The sequence below is a fragment of the Artemia franciscana genome, chromosome 7, assembly GCF_032884065.1.
Source record: "Artemia franciscana chromosome 7, ASM3288406v1, whole genome shotgun sequence".
In the NCBI taxonomy this organism is placed as follows: domain Eukaryota; kingdom Metazoa; phylum Arthropoda; class Branchiopoda; order Anostraca; family Artemiidae; genus Artemia; species Artemia franciscana.
In genome coordinates, this window is record NC_088869.1 from 43,254,793 (window position 1) to 43,275,418 (window position 20,626).

The following is a 20,626-nucleotide window of genomic DNA, read 5'->3' on the forward strand; positions in this document are numbered from 1 at the left end:
GGGGGAGAGGATTACGTGGGAGGACCTTTCCATGGAGGAATTTACCATTAGGGAAGATAATTTCTATGATGGGGTGCAGGATTTTCTAGCATTATTTAAAAAAAGAGAAAATAAACAATTTTTATGGCACTTGGTATTAAACAAGTGATATATAGCAATCGCAAATTCTGTCGGTCCCAAATTTAGCAGGCGTATAAGGGGCCAGACCAGATTAAATTAGACATAGTTCGTTTTCTGATTTTACTATCTGGGGGGTAGAGTGGGGGACGGTTAATTCGGAGAAAATAGAAAAAAAAAATAAAGTATTTTTAACTTACGAACGGTTGATCAGATCTTAGTGAAATTTGATGTTTGGAAGGATATCTTGTCTCAGAGCTGTTATTTTAAATCCCGACCGGATCTGGTGACATTGGGGGGGGGAGTTGGGAGGGGCAAACCTAAAATCTTGGAAAACACTTAGAGTGGAGGGATTGGGATGAAACTTGGTGGGAAAAATAAGCACAAGTCCTAGATACATGGTTGACATAACCGGAACGTATCCGCTCTCTTTGGGGTAGTTGGGGGGAGGGGTAATTCTGAAAATTAGAAAAAAAGACGTATTTTTAACTTACGAAGGAGTGATCAGATCTTCATGAAACTTCATATTTAGAAGGACCTCGTAAATCAGATCTCTTATTTTAAATCTCAACTGGATCCAGCGTCATTGGGGGGGGGAGGCAGTTGGGGGGACCGGAAATCTTAGAAAATACTTAAAGCAGAGACATCAGGATACAACTGGATGGGAAGAATAAAAACCTTTCTAAGATACGTGACTGACATAACCGGGCTGGATCTGCTCTCTTTGGTGAAGTTGGGGGGGGGGGTAATTCGGAAAAATGAGGCATTTGTAACTTACGGACGGATGACCAGATCTTAATGAAACTTTATAATTAGAAGGATCTTGTGTTTTAAAGCTCTATTTTAAGTTCCGACCAGATGCTGTGACATTGGGGGGAGTTGGAGGGGGAAACCGGAATTCTTGGAAAACGTGGAAATTGCGGTATTTTTATCTTACGAATAGGTGATCGGATCTTAATGAAACTTGATATGTATAGAAGGATTTTATGCTCCATTTTTGACTCAAATTGGATCCGGGGACATAGGGGGTTGGAAGAGGGAAAGAGAAATCTTGGAAAACGCTTAGAGTGGAGAGATCAGGATGAAACTTGATGGGAAGAATAAGCACAAGTTCTAGAGACGAGATTTACATAATTGGAATGGATCCGTTCTCTTTGGAGGAGCTGGGGGGTGTTAATTTGGAAAAAATAGAAAAATTGAGGGATTTTTAACTTAAGGAAATTTGGTATTTAGAAGGAATGCATATCTCAGAGCTTCATTTCAAATCCCGACCAGATCTGTTGACATTGGAGGGAGTTGGAGGGGGTGATCTTGGAAAACGCTTGGAGTGGAGGAATCGGGATGAAGCTTGGTGGATAGAATAAGCAAATGTCGTTGATACGTTATTGACGTAACTGTACTGGATTCGCTCTCTTTGGGGGAATTGGGGGGAGGGGTTCAGTGATTTGGCGAGTTTGGTACTTCTGGACGTGCTAGGACGATGAAAATTGGTAGGCGTGTCAGGGAGCTGCACAAATTGATTTGATAAAGTCGTTTTCCCAGATTTGACCATCTGGGGGGCTAAAGAGAGAGGAAAAATTAGAAAAAAGTGATGTATTTATAACATACGAGTGGGTGATCGGATCTTAATGAATTTTGATATTTAGAAGGACATCGTGACTCAGAGCTCTTATTTTAAATCCTGACCGGAATTAAGCCTCTGATTTTCCTTTCAAGTCAATCTATTGATTCTTATAATTTGGTTATAGCTCATACCATATGAGCTCTTGGCTCTTAGCTCTTCTTGCCTCGTCACAAGTGCCATGTGAGCTCTTAGCTCTTGTTTTCAGCTGGAAGTAATGAGCAGCATTAAAACTTAAAACGAACATACAATATTACGTATATAAGGGGTTCGTCTCCTCCACAATACCTTGCTCTTTACGCTAAAGTATTTTTAATAATTTCGACTATTTACTCTAAGGCCTTTGTGATTCAGGGGTCATTCTTAAGGATTTTGGGCAAAATTCAAGCTTTAGTGTAAAGAGTGAAGTATTGAAGAGGGGACGAAACCCCTCATATACGTTATAAAAATACACAAATACAGAAGTTCATTACGTACGTTAATTCGTAAGGTACGTATGTCTATTACTAACAAAAATGTTCGGAAAAAATAAAAAGTTCTAGTTGCACTTTTAAGTAACTAAAGAATGGAGGGCAACTAGGCCTCCTGCCCCACCAAAATCATCCAATCAAAACTATGAAAAACCCATTTAGTAAAAAAATTGATATGCAAATTTCGTTTTTACTATTTATGTTCGGTGAGCCAAAATCAAAATAAGTATTAATTCAAAAACGTTCAGAAATTAAATAAAAAAACAAGTTTTTTTAACTGCAAGTAAGGAGCGACATTAAAACTTAAAACGAATAGAAATTAATCCGTATATGAAAGGGGCTGTCCCCTCCTCGACGCCTTACTCCATACGCTGAAGTTTTGTATTGTTTTAAAACGTAGAGTTATGAGAAAGAGTCTAACGTTAGCGTAAAGAGCGAGGCATTGAGGAGGGGACAACCCCTTTCATATACGGAATAATTTCTGTTCGTTTTAAGTTTTAATGTCGCTCCTTACTTGCAGTTAAAAAACTTGTTTTTTTATTTAATTTGATATAATAGCATAAGATGTTCTAGTAATTTTGTAGTACCATACATGAGGTGATCTGGCAACAAACCATCAAGTCCTGGGCTTTCCCACATTTTAGTGATCTAATTTGAGTCAAAATAGAAGATGGAATAAACAAACTGTGTTTTTATATAGGTTCAGCTGAGAAAAATTCTTATACAACAATTCACGATAACCTAATTCAATTGATGGTAGGTTGGATGAGAAGACTGAAGTAGAGTGTACATACCATTGATCTAGCAGGATTTGGTCTTATAAATCAGCTCATGACTGATTTAATTTATTAACCACATAACCTCATTATAAAATACCTATGGATTACTCCTAGCCTTGGTTGATATATCTTTTACGTGTTGTTTCTTACAAGTTACCTCTAACTTTCAGAATTTTTTTTGTTGATTTAATAATCTGGAAAAGGGGGCCATTTTTCGGTCGGTCATATTGATCCCAAGTACGATACCATAGCCGATATTTCTGTTTTGCTTCATGTAACTCTGGTATAGCAGACCATCCCTTTTTTGTGCATTTCTATGCACTCTAATAACAGGAACCGCAACGGAAGCCGCAACTTACATTGCATGAACTATTTCAGCATAATAAATATCTAGTTCCACCGTATGAAATTTTTGAGACTGTGACAAGAGGTGAAAAGGAATTCTAATTCTAATGAGAATATCATCTAATACGCACTGAAATAAGTTTACGTCTATTCTCTCCCAAAGCTGCTTCTGAAACCATTTTGGAGTACAACACCTATGGCAAAAGACATTTAAAACAACAGACACTTCAAGGTGAGAATGATCACTAATCAAAATTTCCTCTGATACTTTAACAATAGACTTTTTTAAACATCTGAAATTATAAAGTCCAAATTTGCCACGCTATCTGAATTATGAAAATAAGTAAAATGTTTGCTATTCGCTGCCACTGATAGATCTTTCGGAAGTAATGATCATAATATCTGGGACATCGGTAAACTAGGAACAGTAAGGTCAGTGTTAGAATCGCCACAAAGCAAAATGGTATTGCCAGACGCTCGTACTTTATGAGAAATTTTGGAGACACTTGCACATGCTTATGCAAAACTTTCGTTAGATTGTTCGTTTCTGTAATTAGTAGGCATAAAAACTGCAAGAACAACAGTATGGCCTAGATCAACCGCAACAAAAGTATCATTGGTTTCAAGTATAACACAGTTAAGGCTCTTTTTTACTCCAATCATAATGCCGCCAGAGGGACGACCTCCTGTGATTTTTGCAGAACAGATGAAGAACTCGTGGTCACAAAAAAACTTCCAACTGATTACTATTAACCCACTTAACTGGTGCTCAACTATACACACTATTTCGAATGACTTGAATATTTCGTCTAAAATTACTAACTTATCTCTTACTCCATCCATGTTTGGAAATACAGGTTTACACAATCAGATTCGGTGTAATGGTCCATACCTTTGGAGGGAGTGGTGGGGGTGGGTTATCAGCCACAGCTTGAGTGCTTGATGGAGGGACAGACATACGGCTCTTCAATACGGCGCAGGAGAAACTATTGCTTCTGTGATTTCCACCATAATTTGCGCATTTCAAGGTAAAGGCTGAACATGGATTATCGCGGCTATTAACATGGGGCCCCGCACATTTGACGCATTTAGGTTCATTCTTACATTCTCGTTCAAAGTGGTCAATACTTGGTATTTAAAGCTCTGCTTGGGTCAATTCAGTGGAGTTGTCACCCGGAAAAGCGATTAATCAATTTTGATGCTATGCTTTAGACCGATGTCGAGATCTGTTTGAGATTTAAAGGCCATTTGCACGACTGAACTGCCTCCAAAGCGCTTTGCTTGCGTAACAGAGTTCACTAGTCCTGTAATATTTGATTCATTAAAGCCATTATCAATTCGTATATTTCCTAGATATTCCTTCTTTACGGCCTTAGCACTGATGCGTGAACCGGGTGGTAGGGCACTTGCCACCGATGAGGCAGAATCATTATCTTTCATAAATACCATTTACCTATCTCTCTGCTGCTCAGAATGGTCAATGTTGTCTAAGCACCCTAGATTTGAAATAAAGTCGCGCTGCTTAGCGGGGTTAGAAGATTTCATACTAGGAGGTAAATTACTAAAAATTACAGAAACTGTAGCATTTTCTGGCCACAAACGGTTTTGTTCATCCATTTCTGTGCTAACAGACTCTCGTTTTTCAACGAGGAAATTTAACATTCGAACACAAACCATTTAATCTTTATGCCACTATAGTATTTGGTTCGGTCGGGAAAACCGGAATATCTGACGGATCCATAATCACAAATTGTGGAAAGATCATCTTTCGAGATACGGTCTGATAGCAATTCGTAAAAGTCGGCCATAAAAGCCGCGCTCGGATGTGAGCCCCGGCGCCTCTAAAAAATATTTTACGGTTTTGTTATATTATATTACGGTTTTGTTCATCCATTTCTGCGCTAACAGACTCTCGTTTTTCAACGAGGAAATTTAACATTCGAACACAAACCATTTAATCTTTATGCCACTATAGTATTTGGTTCGGTCGGGAAAACCGGAATATCTGACGGATCCATAATCACAAATTGTGGAACAAGATCATCTTTCGAGATACGGTCTGATAGCAATTCGTAAAAGTCGGCCATAAAAGCCGCGCTCGGATGTGAGCCCCGGCGCCTCTAAAAAATATCAACTTTGAAAATATAACAACAGATTACAATTGTCTCTTTAAACGTATCTTTTCCAATAATTTCGCTGCTAGTTTCAAAATAGCATCCTTATCTGCCTTGTTGATAAATTAAATTAAAAAATGAAGTTTTTTTAACTGAAAGTAAGGAGCGATATTAAAACCTAAAACGAACAGAAATTACTCCGTATATGAAAGGGGCTGTTCCCTCCTCAACGCCTCACTCTTTACGCTAAAGTTGACTCTTTCTCTCATCTCTACTTTTTAAAGCAGTAAAAAAAAACTTTTTTTATTTAATTTCTGAACGTTTTTGAATTAATGTATGTTTTGATTTTGGCACTCCGCATATGAATAATTAAAACAAAAATTTGCATATTAATTTATTTTTACGGCTAAATGGCTTTCTCATAGTTTTGATCGGACGATTTTGAGAAAAAATGAGTCAACATTAAAATGCAATTCTTTTGATGTAACTATTGTTATAAAAATTCCGTTTTTTACAGTTTTGATTACTATTGGAGCCGGGTCGCTCCTTACTACAGTTCGTTACCACGAACTGTTTGATTGTCTCTGTAGAAAGTTCAAAACTGGACAAATATACAACAAGTCCATTTTCGGGGAATGAAAACTTACCTCCCCACAATCTAAATGATATACAAAAATCATAGTCCGTATTCAATCAAGCCATTGGTAAGTTATAATATTTCTTTATCAGAAAATGATTAATATTTCGTAATTTTCTAACTTTTAAGTTTCATTTATTGCGTAATCAAATTAAATACTAAGTATAATCCAGATTACGTCCTCACAGATCAAAGGCTGAATCACAGCTTAGATACCAATATACAGTTATGAAAACTCGATTTATTTTTGGGACACAGTGCACAGTAGCGATGCTAGCGGCTGGAGACAGGAAACTGGTATTGGTATCTAATTGGTAACAGGAAACTGGTATTGGTATCTAAGCTGTGTATGCAACAAAACTTTTATTATATTTTTTAATCTTTATGCCACTATAGTATTTGGTTCGGTCGGGAAAACCGAAATATCTGACGGATCCATAATCACAAATTGTGGAACAAGATCATCTTTCGAGATACGGTCTGATAGCAATTCGTAAAAGTCGGCCATAAAAGCCGCGCTCGGATGTGAGCCCCGGCGCCTCTAAAAAATATCAACTTTGAAAATATAACAACAGATTTCAATTGTCTCTTTAAACGTATCTTTTCCAATAATTTCGCTGCTAGTTTCAAAATAGCATCCTTATCTGCCTTGTTGATAAATTAAATTAAAAAATGAAGTTTTTTTTAACTGAAAGTAAGGAGCGATATTAAAACCTAAAACGAACAGAAATTACTCCGTATATGAAAGGGGCTGTTCCCTCCTCAACGCCTCGCTCTTTACGCTAAAGTTGACTCTTTCTCTCAACTCTACTTTTTAAAGCAGTAAAAAAAAAATTTTTTATTTAATTTTTGAACTTTTTGAATTAATGTATGTTTTGATTTTGGTACTCCGCATATGAATAATTAAAACAAAAATTTGCATATTAATTTATTTTTACGGCTAAATGGCTTTCTCATAGTTTTGATTGGACGATTTTGAGAAAAAATGAGCGAGGGAGTAGGCCTAGTTAGCCTCCAAGTTTTTGGTTATTTAAAAGGCAACTAAAATTTTTAATTTCTTACGAACGTTTTATTAATAAAAATATGCGTAACTTATGAATTAACTTACATAACGAACTTCTATATTCGTATGTTTTTATCACGTATCTAAGGGGATCCCCCCTTGGGATGAGTCCTCTCACGACATTCTAGGACCACTGGGTCGATACGATCACCCCTGGAAAAAAAAATAACACGCATCAGTGATCTGTCTTGTGGCAAAAAAAAAATGCAAAATTCCACATTTTTGTAGATAGGAGCTTGAAACTTCTACTGTAGGGTTCTCTGATACGCCAAATCTGATGGTGTTATTTTCTTTAAGATTCCATAACTTTTAAGGGGTGTTTCCTCCTATTTTCTAAAATAAGGCAAATTTTCTCAGGCTCGTAACTTCTGATGGGTAAGTCTAAACTTGATGAAACTTATATATTTAAAGTCAGCATTAAAATGCAATTCTTTTGATGTAACTATTGTTATAAAAATTCCGTTTTTTACAGTTTTGATTACTATTGGAGCCGGGTCGCTCCTTACTACAGTTCGTTACCACGAAATGTTTGATTGTCTCTGTAGAAAGTTCAAAACTGGACAAATATACAACAAGTCCATTTTCGGGGCATGAAAACTTACCTCCCCACAATCTAAATGATATACAAAAATCATAGTCCGTATTCAATCAAGCCATTGGTAAGTTATAATATTTCTTTATCAGAAAATGATTAATATTTCGTAATTTTCTAACTTTTAAGTTTCATTTATTGCGTAATCAAATTAAATACTAAGTATAATCCAGATTACGTCCTCACAGATCAAAGGCTGAATCACAGCTTAGATACCAATATACAGTTATGAAAACTCGATTTATTTTTGGGACACAGTGCACAGTAGCGATGCTAGCGGCTGGAGACAGGAAACTGGTATTGGTATCTAATTGGTAACAGGAAACTGGTATTGGTATCTAAGCTGTGTATGCAACAAAACAAAATTGTGTCCCCGCCTATGGTGTTGTAGTACGATCTACGCGTCGGAGCGCGGGCTTGGAGGAGGCGTAAAGTTCAGAGCTCTGTGCCAAAGCTTCTCATGGGCAAAATATGAGTTTTCATATCTGTATTGGTATCTAAGCCGAGGGCTGAATTCAAACTGATCTATCTCAGTTATAATCAGAACCTATTTAACCAACAGGGTAAAAACCCGGATCGGAACCTGGTTTCACCGATTAAATTCAGCTTGACTGTCAGAACTGCCGACACGCGCAGTGGCGTAGCGGGCTATTATTCCTGGACCAGTAGGCATCTGAATATAATGCTTTTGTACTACAAGAAGAAATATTTAATTGCCACAAGGAATTGAATGCATTTAATATACAATAAGGAGGCTAGAGGTTTAATTCTAACTCAATGTATAACATTTTAAAAGTAACATTTTTTTATAACAAATAAATTGAATAAATAATATTCGAATAGTGTAATATTCATTTTCATTTCAACGCTGCAACAACTGAAAAAGAGAATATTTGTAATATAATTCGCTTTCAGTTAAGCGCCAATGACGCAGAAGGCTTTAGATTTTTAAAGCTAGGAAAGGAGACAATAGCTGAATTTATGTTTATAGTAAAACTAAATTGGTTGTAAACATTCTTAGGGAAAAAAGGCTAGACTAAATATTTGATAAATAATGACATTATTATGTATTAAGTTTATTATTAGATATTATTATTATTAAGTGTATAATAATAAACTTAGTAGGTTTTAGACCTACACAGTTAGGGAAGGAGACAGTACCCATACTCTTCTTTGAATTGATCTTTGTTCGTTTCAATCTCGATTCGCATTTTTAATTAAAACTTTATTGGTTTTAAGGTTTATTTATTTATATATATATTAGTACATGTTGTATGTTTGTTTACTATGATTGCTTATTTAGTTTCTGTTCATTTTGGGTTTCAGTTATGCTACAATAGTAAAATATTTGTCTTCGTTTTAAGCTTGATTTGCATATTCAAATTAAGCTGAACTCTTTTTAAGACTTATATTCATTTTAGTCATTTATATTATTTGCATTAATATGCGTATCTATATTATATTTATATTCATTTATATTAATACAACAAAATAATAAAAACAAAAGTAATGCGAAACCAGAAGTATGGAATACCAAGAATAATGCAAGAAGAGATATGAAAACTAAAAACAACATTTTTCAACAGGAAAACCAAAACAATTGACCTCCCCCTCCCACACAAAAAAAGAAAACCAAATTTAAGCTACTCCAACCAAATCCAGGTAATTAGAGTCCAGCCTAGTGCAGGTTAGATTTTAATTACTATTAGCTTTAATGACGAAAATTTCTGATTTTCACCTTCTCTTCTTCACTTAATTAGTCGCTATCCCTTTTTTCTTATTGTTAGACGTTTTTGTTCTTTTCAGGCTTTTATCGGCATTTAACATCCTTCGTTTGACGCGTTTTTTTTAAATAAAAAAAATGGGTTCTTGTTTTATCTTTGCTTGTCCTTTTTCCGAGGCCGACGTTAACCTCCTTGGAAAATACCCATCCCCTTGTAGAAAATACACTCAGGAAATAACTCCTCTATGGAACAAACTCCTCCTCTATGGAATAGATTCTGCTCATTTTGGGTTTTAGTGTTATTCTCCACTTTCATACTAACAGCGTAGACCAGAAATATTCCCACAAATCGTAAGGGAATAGATATCGATTTCACTTCTTGATGCGAATTTTAAAGTTTCTTTTGTATCCTCCCCCCTAGCCAACCTTTGCTGGAAGACACCCTTTTGCTTCCTTTTTGCTGGGAGACTTTTCCACCGAGAAGGGGATTACCGACATGATTTTAAAACAATCAGAAATTAAAGTCTTTTTCAAATGAATGTGCGTTAAGAATTTTTTTTTCACCCCAGATCACCTGTAAGAAATCTTGGTGTAATTTTCAGCTAAAACTGAACTGTCTTGGGGAATTTCCCTGAAAAGGGACGGGGGGTATTTTTACATGAAAACAGCCTTCCAGGGCGGATTCTTTTTCGTGGGTTAAGGAATTTTTCATGGAGGAGGGAGCCAAATTTCACGGTGTTATTAAAAGCGAACAGAAGTTAAGTTACAAAAAAAAGTTTCTTCAACTGAAAGGAAGGAGCAACATCAAATCTTAAACGAACACAAATTATTACTTTAATGGAAGGAATTTCCCCCTCTTCGGGACCTTGCTCTTTACGCTAAAGTTTAGATTTTTTGTCCCAATACTAAAGAACGAATCCTGAAACACAATGCCCGTTTAATAAGAATAAAAAGTTTTTTTTTGAATTTGCAATCACCTGTTATGAGAGAGTGTCGATGGGTGCAGAGTGGAAGACGGGATGGGGCCTGAAACCACTTTGAGGGAGCCGGATTTTCCGGCATAATCTGATTAGCAAACAGAATAAAACAATTTAAAAATAAAACTTTTTCATCTTAAAGTACAGAACAACATTGAAAAAGACAAAAATTATCCCATAAATGAGTGGGGCTCCACCCTCCTACCTCCCTTGCTCATTAAACCAACATCTCTATTTCTTTAACAAAACATTTTATTCTAATTAAAGAAATGGGAAGTCAAACTTTAGCGTAAAGAGAGAGGAGCATAAGAGGTGGAAGCCCCCTCACATATGGAAAAAGTTTGTTTATTTAAAAATGTAGGTCCTAACTCTTAGTTTAAAAAAAAACTTAGTTTTCCATTTAATTTCGTAAAAGGGTTACTGTGTTGAAATAAACAACACATAATTCACACAGAATTCTGATTAATGGTTAATTCGTCTGGGCTTGGTCTGTATTGTTTGGTGTTTTCAGGCTAAAAAAAATTCTTTATAGCTAATTTATCTGCTATGGGTTGACTCCCCGTGGTAGCATAAAATTTGTAGGCATGAATATATAATGAATCAGAGTTAATAGGCTTGAGACTGTCTAGGCAGTATTTCAACTCTTGTTGATAGAAGAGCTTCGTTAAGTGCCGAAAACCATGTTGTGACAAAGAATGGGCCCAGGATTGCCCAAAGCCTCCATTCATACTGGGGGCCCCAGGGACTTCCTGATATTCCGATCTAAGTCGGCTTAAGCGCTTTGGTGTAGACTTGGGAAGATGTTGTAAACTGTAGTAAAATTTTACAAGTTTGAGTACTTCTTATTGCTTTAGTTTCTCTTATTGCTTAGTTTCTTTAGTTTCTTATTGCTTTTAGCTTGTTCTCGTTGATACAGAAGAGTGTAGTTTTTATCCCCTTTTCATGTAGAAAATATTTATAAAAATTTGAAAATAGTGTGGATTTTACTTAAATAAAAAACTGTAAATTTTTTATGAGTAGTATTCATAAAATTATTCTTTTATGATGAATAGTTAGATACCAATAGATAGTTGACTGAAATTACATACCACGCTGAAATTTTTTTAGAAAATTTCTACAAGTTTGAGTACTTCTTGTTGCTATAGTTTCTGGCTTGTTCTTACACTTTATACTCAATACTGATTTCTGGCTCTTGCCATTTTTACTTTTCTTTATCATGAAGAATTCAAGTTAGGTGGACCAAACACGTTCGTGGGATTTTCCTATTTTTCTATTATTTCCTTTTTCCTATTTTTGGTAAAATAAATTTTGCTTAAAGGTGTTCACTCCATTTCCTAGAAAACTATAAGCACTTGACTAATTACAACATCGCCATCAGAAAAAGCAGGGAAATTTTGCCTAGATAAATGTTTTGAAATGAACTTCCAACTATAATTCGATTTGCCCGAATTTTAATGAGTTTATTATCTCTCCTGTAAAATTTGAAATTGTGGACTGAGCACGCTTGTGCATAACGGTACAGATTTAAAAGAGATAGACCAGTTTGAGATGGATGAAGAAAAAATCATTTTATTAAGTGTTAAGATTGCCACAGCAGCGAAGGAGCAGTAAACTAAGATTGATAACTGTTAATCCAGAAATTCTAGAAGGAGAGATATTACAAATGTCACAAAAACATTAATACAAGGATGTGAAGAACACGCAAGACAGAAATCACCAGCGAAAACGCCGTGTTTGGAATACGGACTTACCCTGTTCCAGTGAAATTAACGTGGTAAAAAAATCTCTCAGTGAAAAAAAATTGTTTCGTTTTGAAGGCAGTTTTTGTTATAACTTATGTCTTTACGGATTTCCTGTTGAGGATGAAAAAGACAATACTAGTGCAAAAATATCAATTTTTTGGCACTGAGTTTTTCCCAGAGTCCTAATTTCTGACAATGACTTAGTTTTTAGAGTAAATTGTTAGACAAAAGAAAAAGTTATCTCAGAATAAAGCTATAGCTGTCGTCCACTTACATGGCAAGTTCAAATGGAAAATTAAATCAAAACACAGGGCACTCGTGTCTATGCTGGAAGTCCACGACAATCAGGAACCAAGTAACTGGTGAGACTACATGCTTTATATCATATTCGTAATAAAACGGTATATTCGCATACGACACTTAGATAAATGTCTCAAGAAATACCAAGGGACAAGCAGAGAAATTCTTCCACCATAACCAAATCAAACAACGATTTTTTGCCAAAACCGTGTTGGCCTAAATCTGTATCTTCACTAGTCATAGGTATAAATGACGGAAACAGTTGCCTCTTATACATAAGAAAACCGTGGTAGTTTCGAGATCTTTTAGATTATGAAAATAGGTTGGAGGAACTAAAGGGGCATATATCACGCTCCTTGTATGATACTTTTCACCTTCAGGGAGAGTCAGTAGAGACGGCTCCTGCTCCAGCCACTTGTAGCGAGGAGTATGACGAGGAGGAACACCCTAGACAGTATTGTGAAAATTAGAGGGAAGATCTTAGAAGGTTAGTTTATCATCTAGCCCCGAGCCTCATCAGACAGAAGAAGGCAGAATAACCAAACCGTCTAATCGTTTAATTCTATATCAAGTTAGTCCAGCCAAATCCAATAAATTAGAATAATGAAAATAACGATAAAAATAAGAAAAGACTAAGGAAAGAAAAAAATATAAAAGAAGAGTGGTTAAGCTAAATATAATAGAAACAATTAGAAAAAATAACTGTTGCCTATAGTCTAACCTATTCACAATGCCAGCAGCCACTCTGATAGTGGGGAACATAGCAGGAAAAACACACTTATTAAAAAACAATATTAAGCGATCATATTACTGCCACCACAGGTAATTAGAAAATGAACCGAAGTATACTTCATTTTTAATTGAAATACAAGTTATCAAGAAAGAACTTTCGTTAGAAGTGCGATTTAGAGACTACAGGAGTCACAAAACCCTAGATTATCTGTCTAAATGTACTCAGCAATAAAATTTTATAAACATAAATATTATTCAAAAAAAATATTGTTAATTAAAGCTAAAAATTATGAAAAGCGCTCTAATAATTTTCCGTAATATATGATGTTACAGAATATATATATATTCTCTTTCCAGTAAAGCGTTTAATTACAATAGTCTTTTTGTGTGAATGTTTACCATTTACCCTAAATTTAGGGTAAAACAAGGGACCTTTTTTCCTGTTCTGGAAAGTATTGATCAGTATGACTTTTGTCTGTAGACATGCATCCCAATCTAAGCTTCTTTTATAAGACTACTATTTTGAAACTTGTCTTACCAAGTCACTGTAATAAAAAAAACAATGTAAAAATAATACAACAAAAACAATATAGTTTAATCTTACAATGTGATTAATAAGAATAAATTCTTTAATGACTTTTTGTGATTTCAGGACTTTAAGTTGTGATTACAACCGACAATTTCAAAGGAGGAAAAATAACTGGAAATACCTTGCTGTTGGCCTTTGTTGGTTACTGGTAATGCATACATCGAAAAAAGTCTTAAGTATGCTTGGATGTATGCTACTCAATGGCGAAATCCCTCTCTTTAATTGCTATTCTTATATCTGCTCCGTTGTGTAATAACAGCAAAATAGCTTCTTCATATCCAGTTTTTACAACCAAATTCAGTGCTGTATCTCCATTGGAATCTTGAGCATTGATATTAGAATTGTCACTCTGATATTTTAGTATCATCTTCAGAGAAGCAAAAGACTTTTCAGGCTCTATTAAGAGTCCATCAGCGATAACATGAAGGACTGTTGGTTGAGTATCTGAACATGCATCAGAAATTATTGCACCGTGTTCTAGCAAAAGCTGAATTAATTCACTATTACTAGCTTCACATGCCAAAATTATTGGCTTCACTTGGTTAGCAATGCTAGTGATATCTGGTCTAGCACCATGATCTAGAAGAAACTTGGCCACATTTCTAAGACCAGCTTCACAAGCAAACTGGAGATAAGTTGGCAAGTTGTTGTCACTTTTATTCAAGTCGATTGTTATATTTTCAGAAGTAGCTTTATTCAAAATGTCTTCACATTGCTGAGGATTATTGTTTTTTAAAGCACTAAACAATTCTGATCGAAGCATCATTTCTTTCGTGTAACAATCATCATTAGTGTCGCAACAATTCAAAGCAGGAGACAGAAGATCCCGTGTGTGATCCTCAAGATAACATGTATAAAGATAAGGTATAACTGGATAAGGTATTACATTACTGGCTGAGTTCGAAAATATATTTTTTTGGAGCTTTTGAATTGTTGTAATTCTTTGTTTAAATATATACAAACATTTTGCAATTACTAGTTTTATTTCTATTTATTTAATTTAATGTCTTTTGATGCTTTAGTCTTTTCAAAAATATTTAATTTTTGAAACTAGTCCGACTTTTAATAGCGCTGTGTACTAAGCTTGAAACTTCTGGTTTTATTTTTTAGGGTTTTTCAATTGTTGTAAAATTTCTTGTCAAAATATCGATTCATCAATTGTAATAATTGAAAATTTTCATTTTTTGGGCCTTCCTGCTGACATTATATAACTAGTTGCGTCCCGACCTGCAAGCTTAATCACGTGACGAGTGGATTTTATCTAACCAAAAAAAATAATTCAAAAATTTTCAGGTATTTTTATAGTTTGAATTAAAACATCAAAATTATTGCTCAGGCACCGTATATATTTTTACAGTTAATAGAATAAATTTAGTGATTCTAAACTAAACTTAAAAATTTTTGCATCTTTTTTTCATGTCTTAAAAAGACATTGCTTATTTTTGTAAGAAAAGAAATCTGGTAATGATGTTTTCCCAACACGATTTCTACTAAGCTCCAATCTTTTGGCTTTCTTTCCTGAGGTTTTCAATTGTTGTAATCCCTTGTTAAAACAATTTCTGTTCTATATGCAAATTTATGTAGCTCGTTACTTTCAGTAGAAAAACCTCGTTTTTATCTAATTTATCAACTTCAGTTGAAAAACCTCTTTTTTATCTAATTTATCTCGTTTAGAATTACCATAATAAGCTGATTCTTTTCATTTGTCTACTGACATAAAAACTTTGTTTCTTAGTGTTTTCGTTACTATTGAGTCGAGTTGCTCCTTACTTACAGTTACGTTACGTTACTTTACAACGAACTGTATGATAAATTCTAAGAACAAACTGGCTAAACTTGACATAAGAAAAAACGCAAAACAAATTTAGTGAGGAAAATATTTCAGCCTTCGGAAACTAGACAATAATAGAAATAAGATTTACCACAGAATTTAACAAGATAGTCAAAATAAAAAAAATTTCTATACTTTGAATTAACTGCTTTACAGTATTTTATATTTTGCTTCTTTTTTTCTGAGAACAGCAGATTGGAGATCTCGGCCAGAATTTTGATCATTTTCTGGTTTCCAGTGGCTGAAATTTTTGGTCGTTTATTTCTTCTTTGCAGTTTTTTCCTTCGCGCTTGCTTCCCAGCAAGTCTTATTATGGTCTGATTACCCCTTATGGTAAGCCCTGATAACAAGAATTTGAGCTGATCAAAATGATTATGGATCCAAAAGGCGCTGCTCGGAAACTTACTCTTCGTCCAAGTTAAGTTTGATTGTGATCCAACCCCTCATTTTGCTAGGCCTCTTTATGACGAGGTCTTAGGGATATCTCTCATGTACAAACTTTGTATCATGTCCAAATTAAAAAAAATCTACAACTAAAGTGTTAGATTTACCTTCAAATAAAGTTTGGTTTAAATTCAACCGTCTTTACAGGAAGACATTCTGATGACTAACATAGGGAAGAAAAGAAAAACTTAAGTCGAGAAAAAAAACTGCTGCAGGCACTTTTATTTCTCACAAGCTTTAATCTAAATCTCAAGCTCTTCTGACCATCTTCCTCCTTCCCCTTTACAGATAAAACCAGATATGGACGCCCAAAAAGTGTCAGTAGGAAGCTTAATCTTGCTACCCCCTAATTTTAGTTGAGATCTGACAACTTCGGTTATATTCCTGATGACAAGGATTCAAGAGAGAAAAGAATTCATAAATTTATTGAATTTTCAACAGCTGGACTCAAAGAAATAAGATGAGGATCTACAACAAAAGTTCAACACTAAATGACCCCTTATAAATTTGCTTTTGAAGTTCAAATAGTTTCGTTTTGCTTCTTGTGTTTACTATTTAGTTGAGGAAATAACACTTATTTTTCCTTCTGGAGACAATGAATTTTTGTTAATTTGAGAAGCACTATTCTTTTCAGTTCACGAGTCCCATAACGGAGAAATTTTCGTATTTCCATGATGTACAGTTAAAGAGCTACAAGAACTGCATAATATGGCATATCACCTCCTCTGTTCATCCTAAAACATTAAAATAAAGGCCAAACTCTTTAGAAATGCCTTAACTTCAACAAAGTTTCGTATAAGTAGACACCTTGATAAGTAGACACTCTTGACTTCTCAGTTTGAATCAGTGGAATGATATCAATGTTTTTTCAAACGTTTTCTAATGAATTGTTGGAAAATAAGTGGAAATTCACACCACTTGACCACGGAAATGGAATGCAACTACAATATTATTTCAGAGTTTCTCACCTTGTCAATACCAGCCTTTGTAAGAAAAGAGATTATGAAAATAGGTTGGAGGAACTAAAGGGGCATATATCACGCTCCTTGTATGATAATGTATGATAAAGTGGAGAATAACACTAAAACCCAAAATGAGCAGAATTTATTCCATAGAGGAGGAGTTTGTTCCATAGAGGAGTTATTTCCTGAGTGTATTTTCTACAAGGGGATGGGTATTTTCCAAGGAGGTTAACGTCGGCCTCGGAAAAAGGACAAGCAAAGATAAAACAAGAACCCATTTTTTTTATTTAAAAAAAAAACGCGTCAAACGAGGGATGTTAAATGCCGATAAAAGCCTGAAAAGAACAAAAACGTCTAACAATAAGAAAAAAGGGATAGCGACTAATTAAGTGAAGAAGAGAAGGTGAAAATCAGAAATTTTCGTCATTAAAGCTAATAGTAATTAAAATCTAACCTGCACTAGGCTGGACTCTAATTACCTGGATTTGGTTGGGGTAGCTTAAATTTGGTTTTCTTTTTTTGTGCGGGAGGGGGAGGTCAATTGTTTTGGTTTTCCTTTTGAAAAATGTTGTTTTTAGTTTTCGTACCTCTTCTTGCATTATTCTTGGTATTCCATACTTCTGGTTTCGCATTACTTTTGTTTTTATTATTTTGTTGTATTAATATAAATGAATATAAATATAATATAAATACGCATATTAATGCAAATAATATAAATGACTAAAATGAATATAAGTCTTAAAAAGAGTTCAGCTTAATTTGAATATGCAAATCAAGCTTAAAACGAAGACAAATATTTTACTATTGTAGCATAACTGAAACCCAAAATGAACAGAAACTAAATAAGCAATCATAGTAAACAAACATACAACATGTACTAATATAAATTAATAAATAAACCTTAAAACGAATAAAGGATTAATTAAATATGCGAATCGAGTTTGAAACGAACAAAAATCAATTCGAAAAAGAGTATGGGTACTGTCTCCTTCCCTAACTGTGTAGGTCTAACACCTACTAAGTTTATATATATATATATACATATATATATATATATATATATATATATATATATATATATATATATATATATAATATCTATATATATATATATATATATATATATATATATATATATATATATATAATATCTATATATATATATATATATATATATATATATATATATATATATATATATATATATATATAATATATTTATATATAATATATATATATATATATATATATATATATATATATATATATATATATATATATATATATATATATAAATAAATATATTATATATATATAATATACAAATATATAATATATATATATATACATATATATATATATACTAGCTGTTGGGGTGGCGCTTCGCGCCACCCCAACACCTAGTTGGTGGGGCGCTTCGCGCCCCCCCAAGCCCCCCCGCGCGCGTAAGTCGTTACGCGCCATATTAGTTACGCGCCATTGTAGTTGTGTCCCTGTGTCCCACCTGTGAATATAGATAGATTTATATATGTGTTTCAAACTACGTAAAAATTGCGAATATACAACATTTTTGGCTTTCCCACTACTGGAAGCTTTCCGTTTCCAATTGCCAGCAATTGATCTGAAAATGTTTGACCAGAATCATCGTTTTGCAATCGGACAAGCATATTTGTAGTTAATTTTAATATTTTTACATGTGCCCATAAATTAGAATTTTTCAGGCAAGCATTCATTTCGTCTGCAGGAGTTAAACTACGTAAAAATTGCGAATATACAACATTCTTGGCTTTCCCATTGTCTGTGCATATACAAAGCCGTATGCACTAATAATGACGTCATATGCAAACGCTCTTTTTACAAACAAACAAACATGCATACACACAACTCGTTTTTATATAGATAGATAGATAGATGGATACAATACAAATTAACTGCGTAAAACTTGCGAATATACAACATTCTTCGCTGTCCAATTGTCGCTGCATATAAATAGATTGTCAGGTTTACCGACCCTCGAACATGCAACGTACAATTGTCCATGGGAAAAACAATCAGTATTAAGATCTATACCACATTTTTCTAATGATTGACCTTGAGCTTTGTTAATGGTGATTGCAAATGCTAATCGAATTGGGAATTCCAATCTTTTAAATTGAAAAGGCAGATCCGTTGGAATCATGGGAATGCGAGGAATAAGAACAGCCTTACCCTCAAAATGCCCTGTCAAGATTGTCGCCTTTATTAGGCTTTCCATTGTTTTTTTTACGGCAAGTCGCGTGCCATTGCAAAGCTTTGGTGGGTCGCCTATTTTTAGTTGTAGCACGTGTGGTGGAAACCCTGAAAGATATATGGAATTTAAAAATTCAGATGGATAATTAACCGCTTCATTTGGTTCCAAAACTGTGTCGACTGACTTGCAAAGGACTGCCTGGTCTCGAATCTTGGTCAAAACAATATTGTTGATTTCGTGGACGTCTATATTTTTGGGTGCGAAATGTTATTTTGTACATACGACAATAGATCACTCGTACTGTAACTTTGTTCACGATCCAATTCTACACATGTCGAAACAGCAGCGATACGGTTAGGTGAAGGCATTCCCAAATCCTGAAGAGGTTTGTTTGCCATACGTACGCACAAATCTTCTATAATAACTAAAGTGTCGTTATAAATTTCTGATGTAAAATCAAAAGTCATTTCTGACGTCTCTAACTGTTTTCGATGGAGTATATCTTCGGACATTTTTGACTTATATTTTTCCCATAACTCTGTAGGAGCTGATGGAGAGCAAGTGTACGAATTTGACTTGGGGTTGACGTTTCGCACGCGTCATTGATGCAGTTATCCCAGTGTTGGTCATTCTCCAATAAATTCAGAGCTTGGCATGCACTACGGTAAGTGTCATGTATAGTACCGTTTACAGTTCTCAAATACTCAAAGGATGTCGGACCGGGTACATTCACCAAAAGCAGGCGTAGAAAGAAGCATTCATGTTGATTGGGGTGAACGGTGTAGAGTCTTCCTATCGTGGTATCTTTGAAGATGGTAGGTTGGCCGTAAACCCACTGGTTATCTACTTCGATGGTGGTACCGTTGCCATTGTAGGTTTTTCAGTCATTTTACAATTAGAAATTTCTCTTTCAACGGTCTTCTTACAATTAAAAATTTGTCTTTGAACGATATTCTTAAATACCTGTGTCCTGGTCGTCATTTATATTCCCTGTGTCCCGGTCGTCATTTGTGTCCCGGTATCCCAGTCTGTAATTTCTCTTTTTTCTTTTTTCAGTTTTCTTTTTCTTCTTTATTTTTCAGCTTCACTATGAAATACATATCGCCGAACCTTTGTTTTTTTAACTAAAATCTGGTAGTCATTGATGACCTTTTCCAAGTCAAAATCCTAAACCCAATCATCATCGCTATCATTTTCAGTTTTAATATGTTTTGACTCTCGCTGTCCAGGTGGATCTTCATCTAACTGCGCGGTTTTGCGTTCTTTAGCCTCAAGCCTGTTTCCTTGCTGTTCTTTTGATTCCTCGGCACGCTTTCTTTTCTGACTTTCTCTATCAGCAGCAAGTTTTTTGGCATAGA

General features: G+C 34.7%; 1 protein-coding gene across 3 annotated transcripts in view; it reads right to left on the bottom strand.

The window, feature by feature from the left end:
- The window catches only part of LOC136029336 (beta-galactosidase-1-like protein 2), a 156,289-nt gene that overhangs the window by 57,970 nt on the left and 77,693 nt on the right, over nucleotides 1-20,626 (bottom strand). The gene's annotated exons all lie outside the window — the stretch shown is intronic.